Genomic DNA, 25,472 nt, shown 5'->3' on the forward strand with positions numbered 1-25,472 from the left:
AAAGAACACAATGGCTCTAAGAAGTCCTTGCCACTAACACGAAGAAGGTTCCAAGAGGGAACAATGTTGTGATGTCAAAAAAGACACCGAGGCCTTGCCTCACAGGAAAGAGGTAGATCGTGGGGCATAGTTTGAAGAATAAATAAGTAATTAAAGGAATTGTGTGAGGGAATTGACCGAGTCAATGGACTGTTGGTCATGCATACAAGAGAAAAGACTCATTTTCTGATGCAGTGACGATGTGATGCGGTCGTTGCATCAGTATAAGGGGGAGAGTATCATGTCCCGCCAATTCTTAGTAAGATGTTTCATCTGGATAGAGGCGGAAGAGTCTAAAGTTTTGGAAAAGTTTATAGAAAACTCTAGAGGCCCTTAGATATTTCAAGAAGACTGGAGAATTCCTTCTGTCTTTCCTTGGAAGGCTCTAGAATAACTTAGAAGATGTCTTAGAAAGCTTCAGAGTATCCTAAAACATGTAGGAAGTTCTAGAGAGGGACCAAAGTGTAATTATTAGGAGGACTTATAAAATAAATATTATTTTACACTTTAGCCCCTAGGCTGTAGCATAAATAGATGGGGAAGTCATTTGTAAATTTATCCAAGCTTGAAACAAGCAATCCAACAAGTTGTAACCAATCTAGCAAATAATGAAAGCCTTCTTCCAAAGTTATCAAATCTTTCTAAGTCTTCCTTTCATTCTCTTAGCGATCTTAGTTTTAAAGTCTTATTTGAGATTACAAGATCGTGAAAGATTTCTTAGTAAGTTATCAAGTGTCACACGGATCTTTAGTAAGAATCTATATCCGTGACAAAAGGGAAAAATGCATCATCATATTTATCATATCTGATAGCAATTGCATGATTTGCCATGACGTGTTGCTTATTTTTCTGAACTTAATTTTCTGGTGGTTCTTACTTCTTTTTGAACTTTCAGTCAACAAAATGTGCAACTAACCTGAAACAGTTTCCTTAATGTGGCCTTACAATTTACAATGATCACATATTTGATCCAAATTCTTCTTTTTATTCTAAATTTCCTCTGAGAATTCCCTTTCCCTACATATAATCTAGTTGGATGTAGAATTCGTTCCCCTGCATATCTAAAATGCCCCCACTACATGTGAACTTGAAGTCATACATTAACCGTCTTCCATTGATTTACTCGAAAAAATAAAATAAAAAAATGAGTTGCATTCTGAAAATCGATCAAACTTATGATTTAAGAAAAATCAATTTTAAACAAAATAGAGTCGCCACTTAATTTTTTGATAAAAATCAAGAAAAAAACATAATTTTTCAAAATAATTGAAACAGTTAAAAATCAATTTGAAATAAATATAGTTCGAAGTTCAATGTACATTTTGAGAAGGTTTTAGGCTCTCGGATGTCCGCTAACTTGTAGTTGACCGGCGATTTGACTAAACCGACTTTTCAATCAACTTTTAAGGTTTTTATTAAGAAATAAAGCTGAATTTTAATTAAAGGGAAAATAAAGTTAAAAGGAAATTTTAAAGTGATTAATTTATATTTTGCAAGACAATTAAAATAAAATAGAACAAAATAATAAATAAATAAATAAATAAACATTTAAATTTGTACATAATAGATAACATGACTATCTTTTGGTAATTAGTTAAGTTAAAATCAAACTATAAATATAATGTTAGTCCACATAATCACAAATGAATAAGAGGAAAAGGGAGAGAGTAATAAATTTGGGCTTTTTGCCCAAATTCCAAATTTGATGGGCTTCTGCCCAAGTCTTGTAACTTGTCCTAATCTATGATTGCAAAAATAGGCCCATGCCCATTTAAATTCAAAAAGAATTGCTGGAAATTTATTGTATACCATACATAAATTTCATGGTGTAAAACTTATATTACATCCTATCCCTACTTTTTTTTATTTTATGAAAATCTCTTAAATATTAGACATCCGGATACATAATTGGTTGTGTGGATACATTAATTGTGATAATTTATATATATGGTTGTTGCAAAATAAAATAGAAAATCAAATAAATATCCCATAATTTATGTTATTCAATTGCTTTTTTACTGTATCAATCAAAGAAACGTATACACTAAAATAATAAATCAATTTAAAAATCATAATCCATGTTCATCTTTGTCCATATTTGAACGAAAAAACATTCGAGTAGGATTCAATTATTTTGTTGAAAATTTGATATGATACATAATAAATATTTTGTTTTTTGATTAACACTCTTAAATGAAGAAAAAATCGAAGATCGTAGCTTTTGAGTTCTTTGAATTCTACACGAATCTCACAATGGACGATCAGGTTGGGTTTGTTTGCCAATTTTCTTGGTATCTTTGTTTTTGTACAGGTGGTTACTTACCATTGCGTAATGGCAGATCCCAAATATCAAAGCAACTGAAAGTTGTTATTTTTCACTTAGCTTGGGTAGAAATAGTTATTATTTGCCATAACTTCAATTTCGAGTTAAATGTTTAATAGAAAAGGTATGAAACACATATTCATGTTCTTTAATCATTTTTTTCATTTATGAATTTATATATGATTGATAAGTCATGATAAATTACTAATATAATTGATATATTAAAACTTTGAAGTAGACGTTATGGATTTTAAGATCTACGAGTTACTATACTTTTAATATAAAAAATATACATGTGAATTTCTTTTTTAAAATTTGAATTTGTATATGCACATATAGATCATGATACATTGCTGATTGAAACTTGATTTGTTTTTACTTGTATATGCAATGAATTTCTATAGATGTGAGTTAGTGTGTTATTACTATAAAGTATCAGATACATGTGAATTTTTATTGATCAATATATGAATTTCTTTATATATATCAATCTAAAAATTATCGTGTATCTAGAGTTAAATATCATTAGGCTTTTGAGTATCTTAAAATGAATTAATTGATATGTGATGCATCTCTTACTTTTTAATGTGTACAAGTGTTCCATCATCTAAATTTATTTATTAAATATATAAAGGTGGATGACGATATATCGTTTGCCTTATGAAATTGTACTTTCTTTCTGAAAGGAGATTGACAAACACTTTTTTTGGGACTACTGTTGTGTTGCAGATAAATTATTTTGAGATTACCGATTTTTAGTTATTGTTTTTCCAACTTTTACATTGACAAAACATTACAATTTACTAATAGCTGGTGATATTTTGATACAATAAATTGAAATATTAAGATTTTCGACCTTGTATTCATTTTTTGTAACACATTGTGTTTCACATACCTTTTTTAAAAAAAATAATGTATCATTAGCTATTTGATAATAATGATCTGGAGAACGTGTTTGTAAAGATGGTTCCATTCGATATGGTTCAAATACATTTTTATATCATGTATCATTATATAGTTGAAAATGTAAATGATACAATAAGGTTGCGAAAATAGTACGTAAAATAAAATCAACTGAATCTATAAATGTATAAGTAAGTCTAATGTATCAACATAATTCAATGCACAACTAACTAGAACAAATTATCAAGTAAATACATAATTGAATCAACAATCAAGTTATATATTACATTACATTGGTTAGGTGTTAAAATTATTCAACAATTTACTAACACTAAGGAGAATAAATAGTATTACGTGCTTATGCATTAATGAATTTTATACTTAATTTTATTCAAATTTTGTACTAGTTTATATGAGAAAAATATGTACGACAATTTATACAATAATTCTTAGTACTGATATAATATAGTTTTCTTGATAAATATTGTATTTATACTAGATATATCAAATAAGAAATTGTTGTTTATAAGTCATAAGATGTTAGATTTGAGATTGAGACATTATTATGTAATAGTTGTTATGCAATTGATACATTTCGTATAAATCGAGTTCACGTATCATATCTAAAAAACTAGTGCATGATACATCACTATTTATGTATCTTCTTTCAACTGATAAGTATTGTGTTATTACGGGATATATTAAACAATTAATGGTTGCTCATAAGTTACGGGATACTATCTTATGTACACTTCCAGAGTAACATGAATATTTTCATATATGAGTTGGATTTCTGAAAAAATCTCTATTTAGTGTTGATTTTTGGTAGTACCATGAATATTCTCATCTTTAGGTTAGACTTCTGAAACATCCACTATTTCTGATTCTTGACAGTATAATCAATCAGTATTTGAAGTTTAAGAAAAAACAAGTATTAACAAATATGCTAATGATACATTTAATTATATTCAAGAAAAATATGTATGAAATATATAATAAACTATAAACACTATTAAATCATAATATATCAGATATATACCTCTGCAGTCGTGGATTTGATCATCAACCTCAACAGAAGATAGAATCAATGTTTTGGTTATTATGACAAAATCGAATTGTATTGGTGAAGTTCATTGTTAATTTAACTTAAATGTACTTTCTTGAGGTTCAATATTGGATTTTTCCAAAAAATTTAATCGTGCAGTACATAGATTTACTAGCAACATCCTTCATCAAAAAATTAATAACATATTAACCTATGAAATTTAATCCAAAAAAATGCATATAAAACCAAAAATCTTTTGGGTTTGGTTGTATTCATGTATATAGATTTCATAAACTAAGAATTAGGGAGAGAAAAAACAACAATATAGAAGACAATTCCTACCTATTTTGAAATTGACTGATTAGAAAAAGAATTCTTTTGAAAATCAAATTGATTTGACATTTGTAACGGCTAACTATGTGGAGTGAATTTAGGGAGAAAAAAAATGAAGTAGGAAATGTGGGTTTGACTATTGAATTTTTGTATCCGAAAATTTCAATTATTAAGAGTAATAAGGGATATATGTAATATTTTTAAAAAAAAAGGTAACAATAGATAATAAGATAAGTAAAGTTGTTTATATAAGTAGATTTTTCCAAATTTATTTTGAGGCTTTTGAGCCCATTTTTGACCTTAGAGAATTTGTATACGCTGAATGTATATTGGTGGATATGGTCTATATTCTATGTTCGTATTTTTGCATTGTTCCCGTATACAAGTTTTCCAGCTGTATTTTGTCTCCCGACAAGTATCCCTCATACTTTTGACATTTCAGATCTGTATCTCACTGTATAGAACTCATTTTTGGGATTTTGGAAACTTAATAAGTTAATTTCCAGCTTCGTATTGGACCTTTGGAAACCTGTATCTCAACTTCATGTTTGCTGACTCAATAAAGGGAATTGACGGAATGTTGGGCAAAGAGTATCCGAAAACTCGGGAGAAGCCGATTCAAACATAGAAGAGATTAAAACAAGATAACGATTAATGATATAGCAAGCTTTAAATCTATATAATGCAGCCAAGACAAATGAAAATAAAATAAGACCAAAATGCATGTATTTGATTTACTATACCCATGTTATGATAAAAATGACCAAGGAAAACATGCAACATTCAAAGCATATCCACTTAAAACTAAACCAATCTCCTAATGATAAAGTAAGATAACCAACGTAGTGATTGCTAATACTGAAAACAAACAGTGACCAAATGGAAAGTTTATGTCATTCGGATTAAGATACAACATAAAACTAAGCAAAGGTAACAATGTATTTATGTTTAGAATAATATTAGTGATATTAAATTGGAGTAATGAAGTAGCAAAAAATATCAAGATATGCCACTATTTCTTGCTAATGTTAGGCATGAAAACAATGAGAGACATTTTTCCTTTATCTCCCCTTTTTAGAATATTCCACAACTCCAGGTAGAGAAGAAAATTCTAGGCAACAAAAAACACCATATGATTTTAGCACAATATTGTGAAATATTTCCAATAGAAAACCAAACTTAGAATCATCTTGGATCCACAAACATAATTTAGACAAATCGAAAATGCGAACACGAAGCTCAAACGCTAACCAACTCCACAGGAAAATTCCAAATCTCGACATGTCAGTTCATTCGTTCAACTCGGTGAAAGAATGAAAGGATAAGAAACCGGATATTAAATAATAGAAAAAATTCAACTATATTCAAGAAAACATGCTAAAAAGGATGAATACCAGAAGAACATTAAGATAAAACCAGCGGACTTCCAAACTCTAAGCGGATAATATGCCGACTAATGAAATAAATAGGAACACACTCTTCCTACTAATATCACCATCGAACTAACATTAAATAGACAAAAGAACATCAATAATAGATTCCCAATAATGAAAATATCAAATCAAAACAGAAAAGAGAAAAAAAAATTCTACCAAGAAAGACGTGTTACCATCTTTCGGGCAGCGATATGGGGGCTGCATAGAGAATATGCAACGACTTCACACCAAACAGAGCCTCACTAGATTCTGAAAAACTACGACGAATTTAAATGAGAAAATCACTAAGATCGTGAGCTCTTAATGTATGTTTTCCATAGCTTCCCCCCAAAAAATCCCCCAAAATAGTAAAAGATATAGGTATTTATAAGAGGGAGAATTGGAATTGAAAAAGGAGGGAAATCGAGAGGGTCAATTTCGTATTCGAATTTGAATCCCTTCAAAATTATAAGGTGGCCAACTATCAATTGTACCAAACTTGTGCAATTTTCAACAGAAATTAGAGGAGAGACGTCTGCTTAATGGAGAAACGACGACGAACGCACTATAGACAATAAAATTCACATCGAGAAAATAATAGTTAAGAACGGAAGAGTATAGAAACAATCTTTCAAGATTGTAATCTAGACTCCAGATGAGACTGGCGTCGTTAACCTCTCAAAGGTCGTAGACAAGCCTACATACGTCATCGTTACATCATCTTGGTTAATTTTAGCGGAAAATTTGAACTTTTTGTTACTTAACATTCTAACTAATTATTTCTAATATAATCATCATTTGTTCACCATCTACCATCTAACATTAAGATTATCAAATGAAAGAAATAGTTTAATATAGCAATAACTAAACACTTGCCAAAATGGCACCAATACAGAGTCTGAAATAATACGTGAAAGAAACGCTAGTGGAACATACCCCACTAACTCAATCCTAAGTATAAGCTAGAATATAAATGTCAATCATCCTCTAAAGCATGAGGGCCTACAAAGTCCGGATGAATTCTCGTCGTCCGAATAGCTTCAACATCAACCTGTAGCTCAAGCATATACTTGTGCCTTCACCTAAAATTGTAGTGTTGTATAGGGTTAGCACACACTTGTACTAAGTATGGGTATATGAAATAACACACCACGGACATTCATGAGAAATAATAGATCTTTCCAATCCATGAAGTCAATCACACATGCTCTCAACATGTCCTCCAATGTCTGAATGGTGCACTCTGCCTGCCCATCAGTCTGAGGACGAAAGGCAGTACTAAGCTTTACCTACGTGCCCAGGATTTTTTGGAAAGATCTCCAGAAATGTGAAGTAAACTGTGCTCCTCTATCTGAAATGATAGATAGAGGAATCCCATGCCATCTCATAATCTCATCTATGTAGAGTCTCGCATAGTCCTCGGCTCTGTAAGTAAACTTCACAGGGATAAAGTTGGCAGACTTAGTCAATATTTTCACAATAACCTATATGGATTCAAGATGTCTCCTATTCTTCGGAAGACAAACCACGATGTCCATATTAATGGCCTCACACTTCCAAGTCGGAACCTCAATAATCTGCCTTAACCTGCTGATAATTAGGACACTTGGCCACACATTCAGCAATGTCGTTCTTCATGCCATCCCACCAATAAATCTGTTTAAGATCATGATACATCTTGGTGTAACCTGGATGTATGGAATATCTGGAACCATAGGCCTCTATTACAATCCTAGTCCGCAAATCATCCACATATGGTAAACACAACCTGTCTTGATACCTAAGTATGTCATCACCTCCTAATGCGAAAGACTCATTCATCTTTATCAACGCTGAGTCCTTCAGCTCCATCAACACAAAATCAATTTGCAGACCGTGCTTTACTTTAACTACCAAGGATGATTCAGAACTAGGATGAGTTTAAACACTCCCACTAGTAGATTCAACCAATCGCACACCTAGTATGACCAGTCTGTCTACATCTTTTGCTAACTCCTTCTTTTCATCCTCAACGTGGGTTGTACTTCCCATGCTCATCCTTCTCAAAGCATTGGCTACAATAATAGACTTACCTAGATGGTAGTGAACATTCATGTCATAATCCTTTAAAAGCTCCAACCATCTCCGTTGACGTAGATTCAACTCCCTCTGTGTGAACACGTACTGGAGATTTTTGTGGTTTGTGAACACATCCACATGCAGTCCATACAAGTAGTTCCTCCAAAGCTTCTGTGCAAACACCACTGCAACTAACTCAACGTCATGAGTGGATAATTCTTCTCATGAACCTTGAGCTATTTGGATGCATAGTCTATCACCTTAGCTCCCTGCATAAGAACACAACATAAACCAATCCTATATGCAGCACAATAAACAGTGCAATTCTTAATACACTTAGGCAAAGTAAGTACTTGTGCTAAACTGATTCTGTCCTTGAGCTCCTAGAAACTCTTCTCACAAGTCTCTGTCCATTCAAACTTGGCCTTGTTCTTAGTCAGAGTTGTTAGTGGGACAACAATGGAAGAAAATCCCTTCACGAACCTACGGTAGTAACCATCCATTCCCGAGAAGCTACAAATATCTGTGGGAGTAAGAAGTCTTAGCCAGTTCTTAACAACCTTAGTCTTACTAGGGTCAACCTCTAAACCTTGATCGGACACAACATGACCCAGGAAGGTCACTGATCTAAGCAAAAATTCACAGTTGCTAAATTTGGCGCACATCTGATGTTGTCTAAGTACCTGCAAGGTTACTCTAAAATGTTGTTCATGCTCTTCTTTTTTCGCAGAGTAGATAAGAATGTAATCAATGAATACTATGACAAAAGAGTCAAGGTATTCACGGAAGATCCTGTTCATGATATCTATAAAAGCAGCAGGTGCATTCATGAGAGCAAATGACATAACCAAGAACTCATAATGACCATAACGGGTACGAAAGTCTTTCTTTGAGATATCTCCATCCCTAACCCTAAGTTGATCATACCATGTACAAAGATCAATCATAGAGAAGAAATTAAACCCTTGGAGCTAATCGAACAAATTATCTATTCTGGGATGTGACTTTGTTGAGCGGTCGATAATAAATACACATTATATGGATTACATCCTTCTTTTTCACAAACAACCCAGGAGCGCCTCAAGAGGATATGCTCGGCAGAATGAAACCCTTATCAGTATCTTTCAACTGCAGCTTCAACTCTTTGAGTTCAGCTGGAGCCATTTTGTAGGGAGGAATTTAAATTCGTTAATATCGGGTTCCATGTCGATACCAAAGTCAATCTCTCGAGGAGGAGTGACTCGAAGCAAAACATCAGGAAATACATATAGGAAATCATTCACAACATGCACTGACTCTATGGAAGGAATATCATGATCTAAATCATTAAGACTCACAATATGATAAATAACCTCTTGAACATCATTTTATTGGCCTTAAGGTTCAAAATCAACGGATTAGGACGACTCAACCTGTACCCCTCCCAGACTAGTTCCTCTTCATTAGGAAAACAAAATCTTACCACTCTACTACGACAATCCAAACAAGCATAACAATTTTGAAGCCAATCTATGCAAAGGATAACATCAAAATCATGCAAGGGTAACTCAACCAAGTCTGCACACATAGTCTTACCACTTACAACTATTAAGCAATCCTTGTGTACTCTATCAGTTCTTAAATTTTCTCCTAAAGATGTACTAACCACTATAGGATCATGCAGAACTTTCCGAAATATTTCAGAAGTGAGAGAAAGCAATGGAGTTACAAAGAAAAGCGTAGACCCTGGATCAAGTAAAGCATAAAAAGAATTTAAGAATACTTGTAGCATACATGTGACCATATGAAGAGGACTTCTCCTACTCCTCCCTGACCTTTAGGGCATATAACTTGTTCCTCTTAGAAGGCTCAGCTACTGATACACCCTGTGGATTAGGCCTAGTCTGAGCATTACATCTAGCCTAACCTCTGTTGTATGGGCAGTATCTTACCTTTTGCCCACTATTACCATAACCGAAAAAGTTAATTGTGCACTGTCTGCACTCTCCACTGTGAACACGGCCACACTTAGCACAGTTCTTTCTAGGACGCTGCATCTCACCTCTATTTTCCTTCTTGAAATAAGTTCTGCCTCCAATAGGTGTTTTACTCCTATGGGAATTAGAATTCCTAGAAATTCTGCCACCCCTTATTGAACCTGGACTTCTCACGGACGCTAAATTTTTTCTATGGCCTCCGTGGCTGGGAGTTACCTTATCTTGAGGCTTCGGCCTCCTAGCATCACAAATGCCCTTTTTTTTGCGGCTCTACTCTACCTGCTGGACATGCACGATCAACTTGGAGAGGTCCATGTTATCATGGAGCATCGATGACCAACACTCCTCCTCAAAATCTCCGTTGATTCCTGTGAGGAACCTCCTCATCTCATCCCTGCTGTTAAATACAAGGCAAGTAGCATACCTGGATAGTTTGACAAACTTTAGGGAATACTCCCTGGTTGTCATTGATCCCTGCTTAAGGTTAATAGACTCCTAAACCTTCACCTCTCTAATCTCCTTAGGAAAGAATTTCTCCAGGAAGGTTGTCTTAAAAGATTCCCAAGTGACCGAAACTCCGCTCAAAGCTCGGCTATCCTGCAACATTTTGCACAAAGTCTGTGCAACATCATTGAGCTGATAGAAAGCCAGCTCTGCTTTCTTAGTATCTGTGGCCCCCATATCCACCATAATCTTATGCACCTCATCCACAAATTCCTGGGGGTCCTCTGAATTCATAGACCTAGTGAAAATAGGAGGATTCATACTCGTGAAGTCTCTCAGCCTGTCAGCCATGCTACACACTGCTTGGTTTTCCCTCTCAATATTCGTCAGTTCACCTAGGAAGTCATGGACTAGGCCTTCATAGTGATGGCCTCTGCAATCTGGGCCAGAGATGCCTACACCTCTGCATCAGTAAATCCAGCTGGGTTAACTCGCATAGCAACTCCTTCATCTGGAGACTTTGGTTCAACCTGATTGTTCCCAACAGCTTCTCCTATTCTCCACTAATCAACGTTCCTCATAGTATTCATTCAATGAAAACAATAAGTATTGATGGTAGACACGCTCATAACACCAAGAAATCGAACATTAGAAAAGGCACGATAAGATCAGAAGAAGGGAAATTTTCCTACACACCATGCAGTCTCTTATTCAGGATAATGGTGCACTTCAATACCATGACTTAGAAACTACTCAATCTAGTTGATGAAAACTTATTATTCTTGGAATTTAACCTAGTGCACTGATACTAACTTTGTCACGACCAGAATCTAGACCCCAGACAAGACAGGCGTTGTTGACCTCTCAGAGGTCGCAGACAAGCCTACATACGTTATCATTACTTAATCTATGTTAATTTTAGGGTGCAAATTTGAACTTTTTGTTACTTAACATTCTTACTAATAATTTCTAATATAATCATAATTTGTTAACCATCAACCATCTAACATAAAGATCATCAAATGAAACAAATAGTTTAATATAGCAATAACTGAATACCTGCCAAAATGGCACCAATACAAAGTCTGAAATAATACGGGAAAGAAACGCTAGTGGAACATACTCCACTAACTCAATCCTAAGACTAATCTAGAATATAAATGGCAAGCATCTTCCAATTCATGAGGGCCTACCAAGTCCGGATGAATGCTCGACGTCCGGATAGCTTCAGGGTCAACCTGTATCTCTAACTTCCATTTTTGCCTACACCTAAAATTTTAGAGTTGTATAGGGTTAGCAAACACTTGTACTAAGTATGGGTATATGCAAACACACACCACACACATTCATGAGAAAGAATAGCTCTTTCATAACAACATGATTATGGGAAGTCAAATCAGTGCACTCGCCAAATTCGGATTAGGAAAGTTAATGAACTTTCCAAATTTGAATTAGAAAAGTCAGTGAGCTTTCCAAATATGGATTAGGAAAGTCAGTGAACTTTTCAAATTTGGATTAGGAAGGTCATGCCATAAGAGTAACATGCATCATCATATTTATCATATTGTACACAACACATAACATTTTACACATAACACATATCACATAACATATACCACATAACATCTTTTATAGCATTCATTCATATGCCATGAGACATTGGAATCATGCACTTGACATTAAGACTTTAGAAAATCAGGGCTCAACGTATGACACCTCAACTAGGGCGTCTTCATTAGCAAACATAGAGTCTTCTTCATCCATTCATCGTACTTCATTGCATTCATTCATAAGTTAATGCACCGGCTATACCGAGGATGTAGTTTAAGACTCTCACGGGTTTGCTGTGCAATTATCAAGAATAACCTAGTATCATTACTTGAGTCTATCATACATCTTCATTATCCTATCCTAATACCATTGGTATTATTCATTTCATTGTGTACGTCATTTGAGGCTTACCTCATTCATTAATTGGGAACTTTAACCGACATTGATCATGTGAGCATCATGAAATCTAGTGTCTCCCCTACACTAAAAATAGGTTGAATTACCGACCAAGGTGACCCAAAATATGCTAGCGTACATGGGAATTTAGCCCCGCCAGATCCCAATATTGGCAGTATAGGTTCGAAGGAAGGGAGATAAAAGGATACCCATACCCGACATGCCGGACAATCTCATTTGATGAGAGTTACGTGAACCTCCTCCCTTCCCAAAAAAGGCATCACCGCTAATAGCTAGTCTATCGGTCCAAGTATAAAGTTCCATTACATTCAACTATTACATGATGAAAGCTGGCTTCTAGTATAAGGACATCATAGCTCAATAGATGATTTCTCATCTTATCATTAGTATTAAGTGTGTTAATATCAATACATTCATTAGTGTTCATAGAGATTGGTCTCTTCATTAACTCACACTCTCATAGGTGAGTACGTTTTGGTAACACTTAGGCTCATTTGAGATAGTTCTCATTTTCACAGTAGCCTCATATTATGTTGTCACCACATTCATTAACAATAGTACAATTGCTCTTCATTATTACTCACCCCATTTTACGTGAATGTTCATTTAATCATATACAAATGCACTTGGCCATTTATGTGTTTCACACTCTTACTTAAACCTTCTAGGGTTTTATCATTTCATAACATAATAATCATTTCATCGTATGCCAATGCACTTAGGCATTTAGGGTGTTTTACACTCGTACTTAACCCTTCTAGGGTTACTTCATTTCGTAACATACATCTTAGGTTCACTTATTTTTAAACGTATGCTAGACTTATGGGTCTATACATACAAGCCATAAGGCTTCATTCATAGTTCGTTAAGTGACTCCTATCTTCCTAAGATTATGTAGAACATGGCTTATGTATCTTATATGTATGCTAAGATATCGATTCAATCTAACTAGGTGTCATTATTCTAAAACATTTAATTCATGTATAGCTTATGTATAATTGCAAAAATTTGGGCAAAGGAACCAAAGTTGGAACCTCTAGGACAATACATACTTTTTTTTACTTTATTTTTAGCCTTCATGTCATTGGGACCCTAGATCGAGCCCCAATATAAATATTCTATCTTTAGTTTTTTTCCTTGGATTCTCCTCTTATTTGGCCGAAGGGTTGTGGGGTCGAACCCCACAACCTCTTTTTTTTACATTTAATTTTTCTTGTCCAATTCGCATGGACCATGACGTTGTGGGGTCGAACCCCTACAACCTCTCTTTATTTATGCTTTATTTCAATAGGGGTTGTGAGGTTGTGGGTTCGAACCACCTCAACCTCCTTATTTTATTTTTAGTTAAAAGTTGACTTGGCTAAGCATTGGCAGTGAGGTTTTAGGATCGAGCCCCCACATCCTCAATTTATTTTCTTATTTATTTTTCCCTTTCTCTTTTCAAGCCTTGAGGTCGTGGGTTTAATTCCCACGCCTCAAACCTCCTTCTTTTTTTTTAGATTCCCTTCATTTGCTGACTGGAGGTCATGGGTTAAATTTCCACGCCTCCCATTTTATTTATTTATGTTTTTCTCACTCCTTTCTTAGCCAGTACTCCCCATTTTGAATCCCCTTGACCGCTGTTCTTTTATTGCGAATTTAAGGTACCAAACAGGCGAGGTCAAAGGTTTGAATCCTAGTGGCCTCATTCCTTTAAAATCAATTAAATTTTCCATATTTCTTCTCAATATTTTAGCCTAAACTAAACTTATATTTTTGTCTGGAAACTTAATCATTTTCTTTATTGATTTTCATCAATATATCCACTTGAAAACTGTGGAAAAATCACGGATCGTTTAACACTTTTTGGGGGGTATTTCATTGATTCGTTTAGCCAAAATGTTGAAACGCAAACCAGCCCCATTTCAATTTTAATGAACATCACAATTAACATATATTTATGTACGTAAAATGACAAGCAAAACAATATTAAACTTGAAGCCTTAACTCGGCCTAATTCAAAGTACATTCACAGTAACATTTTTGCACTTGCACACTCTTGCACAACCTTTCTAATACATGGTTGTCTATAATACAATTTCAAGTACACAACGTAATCATATTCATCATGAAAACATATCATACCCCTAAATCTACTAGCTATCATACACAACCTACAATTCATTGGGAGCTAGTGATAGGGGCATGCTAAAGGGAAAAGAATCCTAGTTTTCGAAAAAATAATATGAACCTTAAGGGGTCTCTTGGGAAAGGGACCAAGAAAGAAGAAAATCCATATCTTATTTTGACGTTCAATCCTTGAAATTGCTGCCCAAAACCCAATCCAAAACTAAAGTCCAAACTGAGTTTTCAACACAAAAATTTCGACGAAAAAACCCTCTCTTTACCTAACGTGTTCATTTAGCTTGTTTTCTTATATTTTAGTGTGTGTTCTTAAAATGTGAAGAACTTTAGCAATTTTTCTATTCTTGTAGTAGTTTAGTCAGTGAGAAATCGTGAAAAGAGTAGAGAAAACGTGACAGACATGAGTGTGAGAGAGAGTTAGAGGAGGTGATGTACTTTAGACTTAGTCAACTAGGACACTTAGTCATAAAAATACATTAATTCATAAATAAATAATAATTAATAATAAAATATTATTTTTCTTTTTAAATCAACCATTAATTTATTAATTTATTAAATTAATTCGCCAATTAAAAAATCACATTAAATCATTTCTCCCACCCTGGTTCGAACTCGGGTGGAGCAAGACTTCACTTCAAGGGATCAATTTCGACCCTCTCTCCCCAAATTGCCCCTATATTTTATTAATTATTTAATTAATTATTTACATACTTAGGGTAATTAAGATACTACGCTTATCCTGTAAAAGACCATTTTTCCCCTAAACCCTTTAAACCTAAATTTTTTCTTTTTAAGTCTGGTAAAGACTCCTTCGAGTAAATCTTCATATTTGAGAGCCCTATATGGTTGGACACAACCTTTTCAAGCTCAACGAACTCCCCAAGTTTGTTGGCCTTGCTGTTGTAAGGGTTCCGAGGTCTTGTTCTATGCGCATCAATCCCTGTGAACCCTGGTCTAATTGCAGGCATTCTTGACATATTAAGCATTTCTTATCTTATTCATTTTTAGGGTTGTTACACAATCGATTTTATCATTTCAAATCTGAGTGTTACAATCTCTATGATTCCTCTGAATTTACCTTTTAAAATATAAATTAAAGGCTTTAAAGCTTGTTTTTGAATCTCTAATGAACATGAACTTGAACATTATCTTGATCATAACTTTAAATTGAATTCATGGGCTTCGAGATATTTCTTGAATTCGATGGCCTTGATCTTTATTGTTCTTGAACTTGAATGCTTGAATTCTTAAACTTGTATCTTTGTAGAGAATTAAATGGTGTTTGTACCATGGATTTTTTTCTAGCTTCTAGTTTAGAATTTTCTTTCTTCTGTTTTACTGAATTATGAGACCCCTATTTATAGTTTTAGAATAGAAGAGTTGCGGTTGGAGCAGGACTCCCTTCAGACAATCAGATTTAAGTGAAATATCATATGGTTTTTATGGAGCGGGCTTTAGTTAAATTCATATTTATCTGAATTTAAATAATTGAACCAATTATATTAATGCATATTATTTATTTGGACTAATATATTCATTAATTTAATATAATCAGAACAACTTTATAAATTTAAATTTAGTAAATTTTAAGTGACTACAAATTCCCCCTTCTTCAAGTCTTCTCCAGCTATTTTATCATTCAAAGACTAAGCTTGAAGAATTTGAAGACTTCTACTTGCATACTTGGAGATTTAAAAACTTCATGTTGAAGTAATTATATTCTTATGGGTTTGCCCCTATTGAGTCACCACCATTTGGTGTAAGTGTGAAGTTTTATGAAAGCTTACTCATAGCTTTAACTCATGTAACAGATCAAGTGGGAACATTTGATTTTTTGACACTTATGCAACTGAACATAGAATATGGTTCTAAGTGCCTACGTACCTCAACTTTATAGAGCTTTATGATATACAATTTAGACTCGTGTCTCAAGGAGACTTTCAACTAATGATTTAACTCAAACTTGAAGATTTAAGGGACATATAGTTTAAGTTTGTGTTTTAAGGAGCATTTCAGCTTGAAGATTTAACTCAAACTTGAAAATTAAGTGATACACAATTGAAGCTCATGTTTCTAGGAGAATTTCAACTTGAAAATTTCAACCTAACTTGAAGATGTAAGTGACATAAAGTTTAAGCTCGTGTTTAGAGGAGTATTTAAACATGAAGATTTAACTCAAACTTGAAGATTTAAGTGACATATAGTTTAAGCTCGTGTTTCAATGAGCATTCAACTTGAAGATTTAACTCAAACTTGAAGATTTAAGTGACACACAGTTTAAGCTCGTGTTTCAAAGAGCATTTCAACATGAAGATTTAACTTTATCTTGAAATTTAAGCTCGTGTTTCAAGGAGCATTTCAAATTGAAGTACTAACCTTAACTTGAAGATTTAGGTGACATACAATTTAAGCTCGTGTTTCAAGAATCATTTCAACTTTAAGATTTAACTCAAACTTGAAAATTTAAAAAACATACAGTTTAAGATCGTGTTTCAAGGGGCATTTCAACTTGAAGATTTAACTGTAACTTGAAGATTTAAGTGATATATAGACTAAGCTCGTGTTTCAAAAAGCATTGTAACTTGCATTTTAAGCTCTTGCATTAAGGAGAATTGTAACTTGAAGTTTAAGCTCATGCATTAAAAAGCATCTAGATATACAATGACTTTTCAAAGTCATCTTCGGATGCAAACTTGCCCCCACTTTGGAGTTTTTCTATATCTTCATCTTCATGAGGTCCATAAACAGGAGATTGTTGATCTTTTCTTAAATACATACTTAATTCCATGTCATGTGCATGAGTTGCCAACTCTTCAAATGTATTGGTATTTAATCCTTGAAAAATGTAGTGAAGACCAAAATTCATTGGTAGAAATTTCACTAAGGCAATCTTTGTAGTTGAGGCTCTGACTTCTCCGAGGATTGATAAAGTCAACAACTAACTCATCTTCACCTTGAAGAGCCTTTGTAAGTTCCATCTTACTAATGACACGTCTTGTGCTTTAAAAATGATTAAGGAACTATTGCTCTAATCGCTCCCAACTATCTATTGAATTAGGTTCAAATTATGTGTACCAATCAAATGCATTTGCTCTAAGAGATTGAAAAACTCTTTAACAAGATAATCATCATATGTCCCTGCAACATTGCAAGTGTCGGCTCCCAACTATCTATTGAATTAGGTTCAAATTATGTGTACCAATCAAATGCATTTGCTCTAAGAGATTGAAAAACTCTTTAACAAGATAATCATCATACATCCCTGCAACATTGCAAGTGTCGATGAAGTAAGATAGATATGTTGTTTGGGAGTTCATTTGCCATCAAATTGTTGAAACTTGGGAGGTTGATAACCTTCAAACATTTTCAAGTTATCAACCCTTTGTGTATATGGGTTTACATGTAAGGAATAAAATTTGGATAAAGACTTAGATTTGTCTTCGACTGTGTCTATGATAAAGTTCGTTAACTGATCAATTGGAATCAAACCTTCTTTCGAGATATGAATCTCTTTAATATTTGTTTGCTTTAAGCAAGACATTTCTTTGTGTTGAATTTTAGAAAGCTTCAAATGTGATTGACTTGATCTTCTTTCAATCATGTTATCCATCTTATTTGTTATCTTTTAAAGTTTAGCATCTTGTTCGTGTGCGCATTTTTTCAGGTCTTCAATTGCGATAGTTAAGCTTGCTAATTGTTCTTCATTAGTGGGAGACATTTTAATATTCTTTGATTCTTGAAGAGTTTAGAAAAGAGATAGAGATCGTCCCACTAGGCGTGTAGAATTTGTAGACAATAAAATTTACATCGAGAAAATAATAATCAAGAACAGAAGATTATAGCGACAATTGATTGTATTATTTCATATATGATTATTATAATCTCTATGATTCCTCTGAATTCACCTTTTCAAATACAAATTCAAGGGCTTTAAAGCTTGTTCTTGAATCTCTAATGAACTTGAACTTGAACATTATCTTGATCTTCACTCTTTTTTGAATAAAAGGGCTTCGAGCTTGTTCTTTAATTTGATGGTCTTGATCTTGATTGTTCTTGAACTTGAATGCTTGAATTCTTAAACTTGTAGCTTTTTAGAGAATTAAATGGCGTTTGTACCATGGATTTTCTCTATCTTCTTGTTTAGAAATTTATTTAGTATGTTTTTCTAAATTATGAGACCCCTATTTATAGTTTTAGAATACAGGAGTTGCAATTGGAACAAGACAGCCTTCGGCTAATCATATTTAAGTGAAATATCATATGGGCTTTATGGAGTTGGATTTAATTAAATTCATATGTATCTGAATTTAAATAATTAAATCAATTATATTAATTCATAACATTTATTTTGACTAATATATTCATTAATTTAATATAATCAGAATAACTTTATAACTTTATATATAATAAATTTTAAGTGACTACACGCACCACATTTCTACACTTGGAAGAATTGTGAGAGGACGAAGGGAAAAAAATTGCTGGGTCGGATTTTTTTGGACTGGGCTCACGATTGCTGGGTTTTTGAACTGGATCAAGATTCGGGGGTCTTTGATTTGTCAGGTATCTTGAGAAGAAGATGAAGACACAGGGATGGTTTTTTTTTATTTTGAAGTTGTAAGCTAATGTTGGATATTTGTCGAGAATTGAGCTTGGATCCGGTTGGAGGGTGTAAAGTTTGGGCTGAGGCGCTTGATAAAGAAATGGGCTGAAGGAAACACTGAATTGGGTTGGCTGAAATAAAGGCCCAAAACATTGGTCTCTAAATAGGTAGAAGATATTTGACTACGATTGTAATAGAATAATTAATAATTTAATCAAATAAATTAAAGGCGTAACGAATGAATTGATTTTCGAACATTCGACTAGTATTTAAATAGGACTAATTAATATTAATTAATTAACGAGCTTCTTAATCTTAACCAAATAAAATATTTAACTAAATTATAAACTAATGATTTATAAATATAACCATAATTTAAGCTAAACTAATTTGATAAAATACTTACTAAAATTAAAATACTCTTGAGATGATATTCGAATAATCATAAAACATTTTAATTATATACATAATTATGTAAAATATATGTTATCTAGAAATTATTAAAAGTGACAAAACTATGGAAAATAATTAAGGTGCAAACTTTGTATTTTTCATAACATTTTATAAAACTAATTATCTTAAATCGTTTGAATTCGAAGAAGCTTAAATTGATTAATTTATATGGTGGAAGTCCAAAAATTTGTGTCAACAACCATCAACATAGAATATGTCATTCCAATAGTATTTACAGGATTTATCATCAGGATATGACTTCGTGCATGATAATACATTTTATTCAATCCCATTAAAAGAAAAAAATAACCTTAAGCAACCTACATGATCAATATAAGTTCTAAATTTATCACATTTGCATAAAGATTAAGAAACCAGTGCATCAAACTCATCCTTTAAAAAAATAATTTCAAGAAATATGTTGAAATTGTCGAATTACCTTGATGAATTGTGCAGATATCCCTGTGCAGTTGATATCCATAAACCTTATCAAATCTCTCTTTTAGATTTGTCCACAGGATGGTTGCATTTGTAGCAATAACAATCCCACCGAGCAGCTACGTTGATATAGAGTTCATAATCCAAGAAAGTACAAACGCATAGCATTTCACTCATTGCTCTTCCCGTTCTTCTTGATAAGCAGCCTTCTTGCAAGTCCCCAGCACAAACCTAAACTTACTCTTTGCTCAAAGGTTAATCAATTACTTCATAAAGAGTAAGTCTATATCCTTGTAAGTTGCACAGTGATGAGCACACTAGCAGGAGTGTGAATAATGAAGATGAAGTGGATGGATTTGCTTTCGACCGACATCATTGATTGTTTCAACTGTAAATATTTGTGATGCATTAATGGTGGAAGCTTCAACATCTCCCATCTCTGTGGCTCATCGATTATTGTATTAAACTTATTAACAATTTAGAGATCTGATACCAAGTAAATTTAACTAAGGAAATTTAGATGAAAATTGAAACCTTATCATCACAATTGCTCGTACATAAGCTACATTACATTTATATACGTGTAACTTCTAGATCCAATTGATCTAACAAGTTTATCTAACTATATGAAAACCTAACAAACTTTTTAACCAACTTAAAATAAATCTAATTATCTTGAGTAACTAAATGAATTAATCTGATCAATACACCAATTTCAATATACATAAGTGAAAAAGTATATTTCTTTGGGAAAAAAGAGATTTTTTTTCTGCCTTGCCAGCGATTTATTTAAATTTTTTTAAAAAAATCGCTGCGAAGGCATTGCTTTTCTTTTTATATAAAAAATTATAGTAAAATAGGTGTTGTAACTGTTTTTTTTATCATTGAAGTCTCTACTTGGGGAGTATTTTTAAGAAAAATATTTTTTATATTATAACATTAGCTTTTTTTCGAGAAAAATGCTGCCCCTACAACAATATAAAGGGAAAAATAAAAACAAGTTTTGGATACAATTGTTTCTAGTCAATGATTTTTAATTTTAATGGATTAACGACTTCAGTATTCTGCCAGAGGAAAATTATTTCATCCAAGCGATTTTTCTGTATTGATTTTTAAAAAAAAAATTGATGTGTCCTTTTGAAATTTTTGACAATTTTTTATTTTTTGCATTTTGGCTATCGACTCCTATATAATCTATGAAAGTGATAAAAATATTATTTAGGAATTAACTAGTCTAAGACAATAGGCACTACCAATTGAAGAGCTGTATATAATTTTTTTTTTTGAAAGGAATAATTTTTTTGTTGTGGCATCAACTTCTTATTCGTGACTCTTCATGTATAACTAGAATTTTTTTTGAAGATAAAGTCTTTTAGTGTGGCCAAAATCCAAAGGTTTGATGTGGTGTTGCTTATATATGAGTACTTCTAGCGCTATAATGCATGTTTTTTTCAAAAAAAAATTTGCTTGGAGCCGTTTATTGAATAAATTGTGGTCCATACATGTAAAATGGCCCATGGCCCAATAATAACAAAAATACAGAATACCTAATTTTGTCCAATCTCTACTCTGAGTACACAATACTCTTTCGTCCACCTTCTCCACTGCATTGTCGAACAAAATTCTAGTAGTTCTGCCTCCTCTTTTTAATCATTTTTGAGCTCGAGTGGTTTTCACTGTTACCTGGTATGTTCGCTTCCTTTCTACCTCATTTTCTTCTTCGCTTCTGCCCGCATGATCTTTGAATGATATCCCTTTCTTTTGTGCTTTTTCTCAGATGTAGATCTGGTGATTTATCTTTCGCTTGAAACATTCTAAAGCTCCATTGGTAATGTCCGATCCACTTGTCTCTGTGTTTATTTGATGTAACTTTGTGGTAGTTAGGGTAAAATATAGAATTTATGTCTTGACATGTCCCCTTTTACACTATGATTATATATTATATTATTATACTATTCTATGTAGATTTGTCAATATCTGCAGTAGTCATATTCTTTCCTTTCTTATGAAGATATGCTTTTGGTATGTTCATTGTTGAAAATCGATTATTCTTGATCTGATTCTCAATTTTTGTATTTATTATTTGTCTGTATTTATATGTGTCCTGATATTGCTTGGTAAATCAGCAAAACTATTGTACTCCCTTCTTTGTTCTGTTTCCAGTACTTAATAAGCCAGTAAGTCTGCAAAATTATTACCTTCTCTAAATATATGAGTGATGTTTGCATTAAAATTTTGTGATCTCATCCTTATATTATCTATTCTTTCTGCCAGCTCTTAAGGTATCTTCCATTGCCCTCTTATCATTTTCATCAGACTTAGTGAGTCTATTTTTATTGTTACTTCCATCACCATGTTCTCCCAACAATACTCCAATGCTTCATATATATCCACTGACCATATCTTTGTGTTAGTATTATTTCCAACTTCTGCATCCCTAGCATAGATCAGATTTGTTTGCTAGTACCTTAGACAAAAGACCTATACACTCGGCCCTGGGTTCCCTTTGGATGCTCCCTCAATGTTGCACTCAAATCTATCTGTATTTAAGGGCTTCCATATTACACTATGATAATGCAATTTAGGCTTGTTCCACTTTAGTTTTTGAAAATTTCAAGCCACAAACTTGACTCCAAATGTATCCAACGATATAGAGTTTTCACCAACTTCCAAGCCATTTCTTGAACTTGAATCTCCATCCCTCCAAAAGTTGTGTTTCGTCCATGCTTTATACTATTTCTTCTCTTCCATATTGTCCACATGTTTATTGTTGGCATTGCTCTCATTACTCCTTGTAGTTGTGGTGATGATTTGAATTTCCACCAAGTAATGATTAATTGTTGTAAATGCATTCCTTTTATGTGTATATCTGCGAAATTAGCAAATTTTTCTCCATATCTTGTTAGCCAAGGAGGCTATTCGTAAAATATGGGTTAGTGTTTTCTCCCTCTTTTCATTGCAACACAAACATATTGAAAGTAGATGAATCTTCACCTTTTTAAAATTATCATCAGTACAAATTCTCCTTTTCTACAATCTCCATAGAAAGAAATTTACCTTAAAAGGTGTAACGACCTGTTTAGTCGTTTTGAGAAGCAGACTTTATTTCTGGAAAAACTGGCAGAAGCGACGGACCCCACGACAGACCGTCATGGGCACGACGGACCGTCGCAGGGTCTCGTTTCAAAACACTTAGAAAAACTGAAATTGGGTACTAAAAATCGACTCTCTGAACTTTGTGACGGAATGGCAGGACGGACCGTCACAGGTGTGACGGACCGTCACAGACCCTTGGTGGAAATTTGGGTCTCTCAACTCTGCGACTGCAGGACGGACCATCGCAGGCACGACAGACCGTCACAGGTTGCGCAAATCCCAGGCAGAATCGGATTTCCTTACACGTTTTAAGGGACGTTTTTGAACTATTCCTTCCTTAATTATAGATATTGTGGGTTTATATTAATAACTCAAATTCTTGGGGGTTAAAAGAGGTAACCCTAAGTTAATTAGTGGGGTATTATTGCCATCTTTTATTCTTAATTATATACTAATTAGGGTAAAAGAAAGAGGGTTTGAATAAGAAAATAGAAAGAACAAGAAGGAAGAGAGAGAACGACCGAGAAGAAGAGGAAAACACCAAGCTTTGAGGATTAACTTGCTTGATTTCAATTCTTCGGTGGAGGTAGGTTATGGTTTTCATGCTTTCATAAGTAAACTCTTAATAGTGAATGATATGTATTGGTAGTATTGTAAACCCCACTATATGCTTAATGGTATGTTTGCATGAATATGATCATGTGATTGTGATAAGATAAGCATGATGAAAATATTGAATCCCAAATCTTTAAAAGAAACTTTAATATACATTATTAATGATGATGCCTTGGTATAGAAGAAGGCTTGATGAACTAAAGTAATGGGATTGATGACGCCTTGGAATAGAGAAGGCTTGATGATTTACAGAATGATATTAGTGGATCGGAGTGTCACGTTCCGACACATAGTATTAGTGGATCGGAGTGTCACGTTCCGACACATGTAGGGGATCGGAGTGTCACGTACCGACACATGTAGGGGATCAGAGTGTCACGTACCGACACATGTAGGGGATCGTAGTGTCACGTTCCGATACATGTAGGGGATCGGAGTGTCACGTTCCGACACATAGAATTAGGGGATCGGACTGTCACGTTCCGACACATAGAATTAGGGGATCGGAGTGTCACGTACCGACACAAGAGGAGGAAAGATAATGAATCTTGAAAGATGATAATATACTCAACTTAATATGCTTAATTCTTAAATGAGTATGGTGTTGAGGCTTGAGCCCTCATGGATGAACTTGATGGTACTTATTGATGATTATAGTACTTGTTGTTGCTACATGTTGAGTTTTATAGTTGATTTACAATAATATTTGATATATACTGTTCCCTATTTTGAGTTGGCCAATGATATCTACTCAGTAACCGTGTTTTGTACTGACCCCTACTTTTATGTTTTCTTCTTGTTATTTGTGGAGTGCAGCAAACGTACCGTCATCTTCGACTCAACAGTAACTCAAGCCAGTCTTCGTCACACCGGATCTTCAGGGTGAGCTAACGCTTCTAGCTTGGACTGGATCTTCTCCTTCATGTCTTGATGCCTTGAACTTCCAGCATGGACTAGCTTCTTATGTATTTTTAGCTTCTTGGAAACTCTTAGAATTAGTAGTTTAAAGTAGATGTTCTTGTGATGATGACTTCCAGGTTTTGTGGATAATAGATGTTGAATAATAATAGTTATTGATTTTATTAATGAGTTTAAGTCTTCCGCATTACTTTCTGTTTATATTATATTGAAATGTTAAGGTTTAGATTGGTTGGTTCGCTTACATAGGAAGGTAAGTGTGGGTGCCAGTCGCAACTCGGTTTGGGTCGTGACAAAACTTGGTATCAGAGCATTAGGTTCGTTGGTCTCATCACACAAGAACAGGTCTAGTAGAGTCTTAAGGAACGGTAGGGGGACGCCTTTACTTTTCCTCGAGAGGCTATAAGACTTTAGGAAAATTTCACTCTTTCATTCTTTCTTTCGTGCTACTACTTGAGTCCAATTGGTATCTAGGCGATACGAATTGGTATCTGACCATCTTCACTCTCTTTCGCAGATGGTTAGAACTAGAGCAACGACTACGCCAACACCAACACCAGCACCAGCGGGACAGGGTGCGTCTGAGCCAGCCACTAGGGCTGTAGCTCGAGAAAGAGCAGCGGCAAGAAGCCGTGGTAGAGGTCGTGGGAGGACGTCCTCTAGAGGAAGAGGACGAGCACCGAGCCCATCTGGTACTAGGGCGGTGACTCCTCCACCGACT

The sequence above is a fragment of the Solanum lycopersicum genome, chromosome 10 (assembly GCF_036512215.1).
Source record: "Solanum lycopersicum chromosome 10, SLM_r2.1".
In the NCBI taxonomy this organism is placed as follows: domain Eukaryota; kingdom Viridiplantae; phylum Streptophyta; class Magnoliopsida; order Solanales; family Solanaceae; genus Solanum; species Solanum lycopersicum.